The sequence below is a fragment of the Pan troglodytes genome, chromosome 5 (assembly GCF_028858775.2).
Source record: "Pan troglodytes isolate AG18354 chromosome 5, NHGRI_mPanTro3-v2.0_pri, whole genome shotgun sequence".
Lineage (NCBI taxonomy): Eukaryota > Metazoa > Chordata > Mammalia > Primates > Hominidae > Pan > Pan troglodytes.
Genome location: NC_072403.2, coordinates 9,865,553 through 9,872,060, shown reverse-complemented (window position 1 = coordinate 9,872,060; position 6,508 = coordinate 9,865,553). Strand labels below are relative to the sequence as shown.

The following is a 6,508-nucleotide window of genomic DNA, read 5'->3' as shown; positions in this document are numbered from 1 at the left end:
GTGGTCACTGTGGAATATCTGTGTTGTCCATGCAGAATGTGGGGGTCAGTGGAGTCCTTCAAGCAAGTTGTATCTAGCTGTCCCATAGGGAGGTGGTCACCAGGAAGTGGTTGTATGGGGCAGATATTTGGATCAAGCACCTTGAGGAACTGGGAGGAGGTGGAGAACTGGAAACCACATCAAAGGTGGTTGAGCCCTGCTTCTTGTATGAGAACGTCCATTATATTCAAAACGGATATTGAGGTAACATCAAATGAAGGGAATTCACTGCACACTCTATTGCCGGTTTTCGCATTTTCTTAACTGGCTGCCACAGACCGAAGTTTTAATTTTAATGAAGTACAACTTATCAATGTTTTCTTTCATGGATTGTGCTTTTGGTGTTGTATCTAAGAAGTCATTGAAGGAATCATGGTAATCTGTATTCTCTCTGATGTTACTTTTTAGGAGTTTTATAGTTTTTCATTTTACTGTTAGATCTCTGATCTATTTGTAGTTAGTTTTTGTGAAGGGTGCAAAGACTATATATATATAAAGTTATATATAGTTATATATATAGTTATATATAGTTATAGTTATATATAGTTATATATATAGTTATATATAGTTATGGGGATATATATGCATTTGAACATCCAGTTTATAAACCGAAAACAAAATTCTAAGGCCCCAAACCATCTGAATGGAACCCTCCGCTTAGCAAGGGCGTTCGAAAGGTAACCTGAAAAGCGAGTTCAAGTCATGATGGGAAGCGGAGGTCAGACATGCCTCATTACATCCTCTTCCCTTTTGAAATTACTAATAGAACAGATTCTTTAAGTCTGATGAGAAACACAATCTATTCTCTCTGAAGCCTGCTACCAGGAGGCTTCATCTGTGTGATAAAACCTTGGTTTCCACAACCGCTTATCTTAACCCAGACATTCCTAAGTCTTCAGACAATAACTTGACTCTCTCAACCAATTGCCAATCAGAAAATCTTTGAATCTACCTGTGACCTGGAAGCCCTTCAGCTTCCCGTTGTCCTGTCTTTCTGGACTGAATCAATGTACGTGTTATATGTATTTGATTGATGTCTCTTGTCTCATAAAATGTGTAAAATCGGTTCTCCGCTGCTCTCTGAGCTTCACAAGGGCACCCAACGACAAGAAGAAGAAGAAAGATGCCAAAAAGTTGGGCAAGAAAGACAAAGACCCAGTGAACAAATCCTGGGGCAAAGCCAAAATGAAGAAGTGATCCAAAGGCAAAGTTCGGGACAAGCTCAATAACTTAGTCTTGTTTGACAAAGCTACTTATGACAAACTCTGTAAGGAAGTTCCCAACTATAAACTTAGAGCTCCAGCTGTGGTCTCTAAGAGACTAAAGATTCGAGGTTCCCTGGCCAGAGCAGCCCTTCAGGAGCTCCTTAGTAAAGGACTTATCAAACTGTTTCAAAGCACAGAGTTCAAGTAATTTACACCAGAAATACCAAGGGCGGGGATGCTCCAGCTGCTGGTGAAGATGCATGAACAGGTTCAACCAATTGTACATTTGGAAAAATAAAACTTTATTAAATAAACAAAACAAAATAAAATAAAATGTATAAAACCAAGCTGTACCCTGACCCCACCTTGGGCACGTGTTCTCAGGATCTCATGAGGGCTATGCCATGGGCCATTAGTCACTCATATTTGGCTCAGAATAAATCTCCTCAAATATTTACAGAGTTTGACTCTTTTGTGGACAAGTTGTTCCAGCTCTATTAGTTGAAAAGATGACCTTTGTTCCATTGCAATGTCTTTGTTCCTTTATTGAAGATCAGCTGACTATATTTAAGTAAGTCTGTTTCCAGGTTTTCTATTTTGTTCCATTGATCTTTTTCTGTATTCTTTCACCAATACCACACTGCCTTCATTACCGTAGCTTTATAGTTAATCTTGGAGTTGGATCCAGTGGTCCTTTTAAATAATAGTTACCATGAGTTAATCTTGACTATGTAGCAGGCACATCCATGGGCAATGAATAATGTATATTCATTATCTCATGAACATAGCGACTCTGCAAGGTAGCATTCGTTATGTCTGTTTTACAGATTAGGAGGTAGGCTAAAGGAGTTAATGTAATTTTTCTGAAGTCCTGAAGCTCGTCAGTGACAGAGCTTGGATTTGGAGTCTGTCCAGCCCTTTCCACCTTTTCTTACTCCCTTGGCTTCCCACCCACTCTCATTTGCTGACTCACTGCCTATGAGGTAGTGTCTTTTGGCTTCCAAACTAGAGATTGGCAAGCACTGAGGAATGTTATAGGTCCCTAAAGCAAAACATAGGACAGACAGATGCTTAGGAAATTACTAAATATCATTTCCTTATTTGCAAGTAAAAAATCTCCCTTTCCATTTGCCCACTTAAGGCAAACTGCTTTTGTTTATTTTTAAACAAAATTTTAGCCTCTAAGCTCTGCCAGAGACCTGGAGGGTGTGAAATTGTCTAAAGACCTATTATAGCAAGTGGAGAGCCTTTTCTCCAAAGTCCAGCTTCAGACCAAGGTGGCTTCTGCCGCTCTGATTTGTGTTTGTCTCTCTGATTTGTGCATTTCCAGGCCCCTCTGCTAGAGTACAGCATGCTTTCAAGCTAGGCTCTTTGGGCCTATGATTTTGACAATGTTCTGGCAGGTCTCAATAGAAACACTCCTGCTCGGAAATATTTTAATGGTAGGTGGAATAAGACAAATGACATATTTAGTGTAGAGTCTAGGACATAATAAGTGCTCACTAAACATTAGGCAACATTGTTAAGATTATGAGTTTTGCTTGTCAGTCTCAAAATGTACTCCTTGTATATCCTTCATGATGCCTCGCTGTGACTGTGGAGATGCTGCTTCATTGTCCTGCTTTGTTCCATTCATATATTGCCACTTCCAACATTCTGTTTCAAGTCACATTGAAGTCAGCATTCATTTGGCTGACAACCTATCACAGGGCATCTTTCTGCATAAAATGAACCAATTTATAGTCATTGCTGACAGCTGTTTTTGAAGGAAAGGCCATTTTCCTTAGTTGATTAGAGGAACAGTGATTAATTCAGCCCATCAGCCTGCAGCAGCAAATGCTAAAAAGGGCCTCGTTGTGTAAAGCCCCCCAAGTCTCTTAAAACCTACATTTTTGAATTTGTCAGAACTTCCTGAGCCCAGACTGGACCTCCAGAGGTCACTTAATGTACTCCTGGCCTCCTACACTATTTTTAAAGACCTCTGAAAAAAGACAGCTCCTGTTTCCCCTGGGCAGTGAGCCACCGGGGGGGTGAATTTGGCAGCATCTCTGCTTCGGGATTCTGTGGACATTAGAGCGGGGGCCCTGCCTCAAAAAGTGACTCACTAGTGCCTGAAAGGCGATAAAGTCTGGTGACACATCACAGGGAATGTTTAAAGTGCATAGGGAGAGATTGTTTTCTTTCCCCCTCCTTGCACCTAGCAGGGAGAGGAGTGTGCGGAAAGATGGAGTTGAGACAGAAACTTGTTAGCATAACACCGAAGGAGTTTTGCTGTGAGTAGCATCAGCATAGCAGGAGAACATCCCTAGCTCTCCGGCCGCTGCTCTGCCACAAGGAGAGAAAGGGAAAAGCAAATTCAGCAGGACCTCTAGGACTTTGCTGTAGATCACCAGGTGGAGCCAGGATCCTCCAGGAGAACTGATGGCTAGAAAAGACTGCAAGTAATGTGGAGGAAGGAAGAAGAGAGAGAGCAGAGAGAGATGATTCTTGCAAACATTGATCTGTGTAGAGCGGATGTCAACTTGATGGGATAAGACCTGGGTCGACTTGGTATCTGGGTTCAGGTCAGCAAACTCTAAGGGCATTTCCTTCTACTAGCAGACAGATCTGCTCATCCTGCGACATTGTGGACAGTGCTGAATGGCTTCCAGAACATTCCTCTCATGTCTACTGGTTAAACTTTGAAGCATCTGAGCCATTTGGGAGAGCAGGGACCCCCATGAACAGGAGATACTGGAGGTGTCTGAGGCCACGTCATGCCCTTTCTCAAGAGTGGCCTGCAGGTCTTTCAGCCACTGGCCACTGACGTCCTGCTCCTGCCAGACATGGATTTGGGCACTGGGCTCCAGTGTTGAGAAAGTTCTTGACTTCCAGCACTTGTTTTCCTAGTGGACAATAGGAGTCAGAGACAGAGAGGGAGAGTGAAGATGCAGAAGACATATCCTTTCCATTGTGACCCAGATAAGAATGTAGCCGGTGAGCTTGCTTCCTGTCACTCATTTCCCAGCTATTTGTTGTAGTCCAAGTTGTGCATATTCTTTCTGTTAGGTTCTTATGTTTGTCTTAAGCTCACCCATCTTTTCTTCTTCCCTCATTTTTTCTTTATAAATCAAGAAAAATTCTGCCACTTTCTTTCCCTGGCTCACTGCACAGCCAATCAATAATTTTGAATCCTTTGTGTATCAATTTCTGCTGGCTATTCATTATTTGTGGAAACCATATTAACGGGTCCATAAAAATCACAGCAATCCATTTGTTAAATTCATCATAAGAACAGGTTACATCTTTCTGGCCAAGTTTCATGGTTTGGTAATATCATATTTTGGTTTTAGAATTTATAAGGTGCATTCTCCCATACTTTTCAAATATATTTTTTATTCATTGCCCTCTCTGAATTAGGCATTTTTGGGGATGCACGTTTTACAGATATGGAGACAATGGTTCAGAGAAATCAGCTTGTTCACAGTGGGGCCAGAGCTGGGACCTAGGGCTTCTGACTCTATGTCTCAGGTCATTCCTATCACACACACACTGAAGGAGAAAAGAGTTCCCTTGTCTGGAGAAGACATATCAAATTCATGTGGGTTAAACACAGAAATTCCAAATAGCTGTAGTTTTTGTAAAAATGGTTGAGCTATGGACTTTTAAAGCAGTTGGCCACCTGTGGTGGTGGGTGGAAGGGAGTTAGGGCAGGATTGTTGTGCTTCAGGGAGGATTCAGTGTCTGCACGACCATGGAGGGGGGTGCAGGGCACCAGGTATCCAGGACTGTTGGCAAGAGTTATGCTTTGAATTTCCCAGAGAAGACACACTGCTGTGAAAGGAAGAAATCGTTGGTTTTTCTCCAACTGCTTAGCTGTTAAGAAGCAAGAAGCCTATCTCCAAGGCAGCAGCAGGCCTCAGAGAAAACAGTAGGACCCTTCCTTCAAACAGGAGAAAACTCCCGCAACTCAAAGCAAGTGCCCCCTGGTCATTCTCTCAAAAAGCTACAGGCTCCAAACAAAAGACAGACTTCACAGGCTAGAGATGGGCTCTGCACTCAGGATTAGTGCTCGGGTGCACAGAGCTGGCTGGGCAGGGCCAGAGGGGACCACATTCTGCCACATGCAGAGCAAAGCAGTATCTTTCTATTACTGGTCAATGTAATATGAGCTGGGAATGAGCAATTTCACACCTTTTTCTGAGATATTAAAAAGAAATACGCTGATGTGGCTGGAGGTAATTTCCCAAAGCCTGTGGATGAAGTTGATGTCAGTAACTGGCTATGAGGTTGTTATTTACAGGACTGTTTGATCCCACTGAAGTAGTGGTGCTTAATAAACAGCTCAGTGTGGCTCAGGAGCGAGGCCCAATACTGCATATAAACCACCATCCTGCAATTTATCCAGAGAGCATGTGGGAAGTGAACCTTGAATCATTTGCTTGATGGATTTTTTCTTTCCTTGGAAACAGGAAAACGAATCTCAGTTTTCTCCCTAAGCCTTAGGCAACAGGGCTCCTTGCAAGTCACCTTCCCTTCCTTGTCCCCAAAACAAAGATGCATACATGTTCCCCGAGCACTGCAAACACAGCCTTTCTTTCAGGGGCAGCTGGGTCCCTGGATCCGCTTTCTCTCCCCTGGGCTGGTCCCAGTGTAAATCATCAGATCTCCAGGTCCACTCGTCTGCACACAGGCTGCTTTGTAAGTGGGAGAAAGAATCCACAGAACTTTACACTAAATCCCCATGGGAACCAGGTGAATAGGTGTGTGTGTTTGCACACAAGCCCGTATACGTGGCAAACCAATCCAAGAGATGGTGACCGATGGGTCCATAAAGACTCTGGCTGGCAATGCTGTCAGCTTCCTTCAGCTGAGCGTCAGTTAGTTACCCTGGTAGTCTCAAATGTCTCCTTGTGCCTAGAGACAACATAGGGCCTGGCCCTGAGGACTCCCAGGCTGGGTCGCCCGGCAGCTGCACCTGTTGTAGGCCGGGTAGGCCCCCTAAAATGCTTTGGGCAGCCCAAGAGTGTCTTCCTGAGTCATTTGGAGCTGCCCCACCAGCAGCCCAGTGAGAGATTCACAGCCCTAGTGGAGAGTGGAAGCCTTGGGCTATCCCAAGCAATCCTTGCGTCTGTGGGGCTGGTGCCGCCCCTTTGCATCTCTTCTTGCAGCTAAGCAGAGCTCAGAGGCCAGGAAAAAAGCCACTGTGTGTCTTTGGAAACAGCTGACCTGATTTTCAACATTCCCTTTGAGCATTTGCTAAAGGGGCACCACAGAAGGGCATT

At 43.8% G+C, this 6,508-nt stretch overlaps 1 pseudogene; it reads left to right on the top strand.

Annotated features, from left to right (window-relative positions):
• The first annotated feature begins 602 nt into the window (after positions 1 to 602).
• LOC112209413 (small ribosomal subunit protein eS25-like) lies at positions 603 to 1,508 on the top strand (annotated as a pseudogene).
• The last annotated feature ends 5,000 nt before the right edge of the window (positions 1,509 to 6,508 follow it).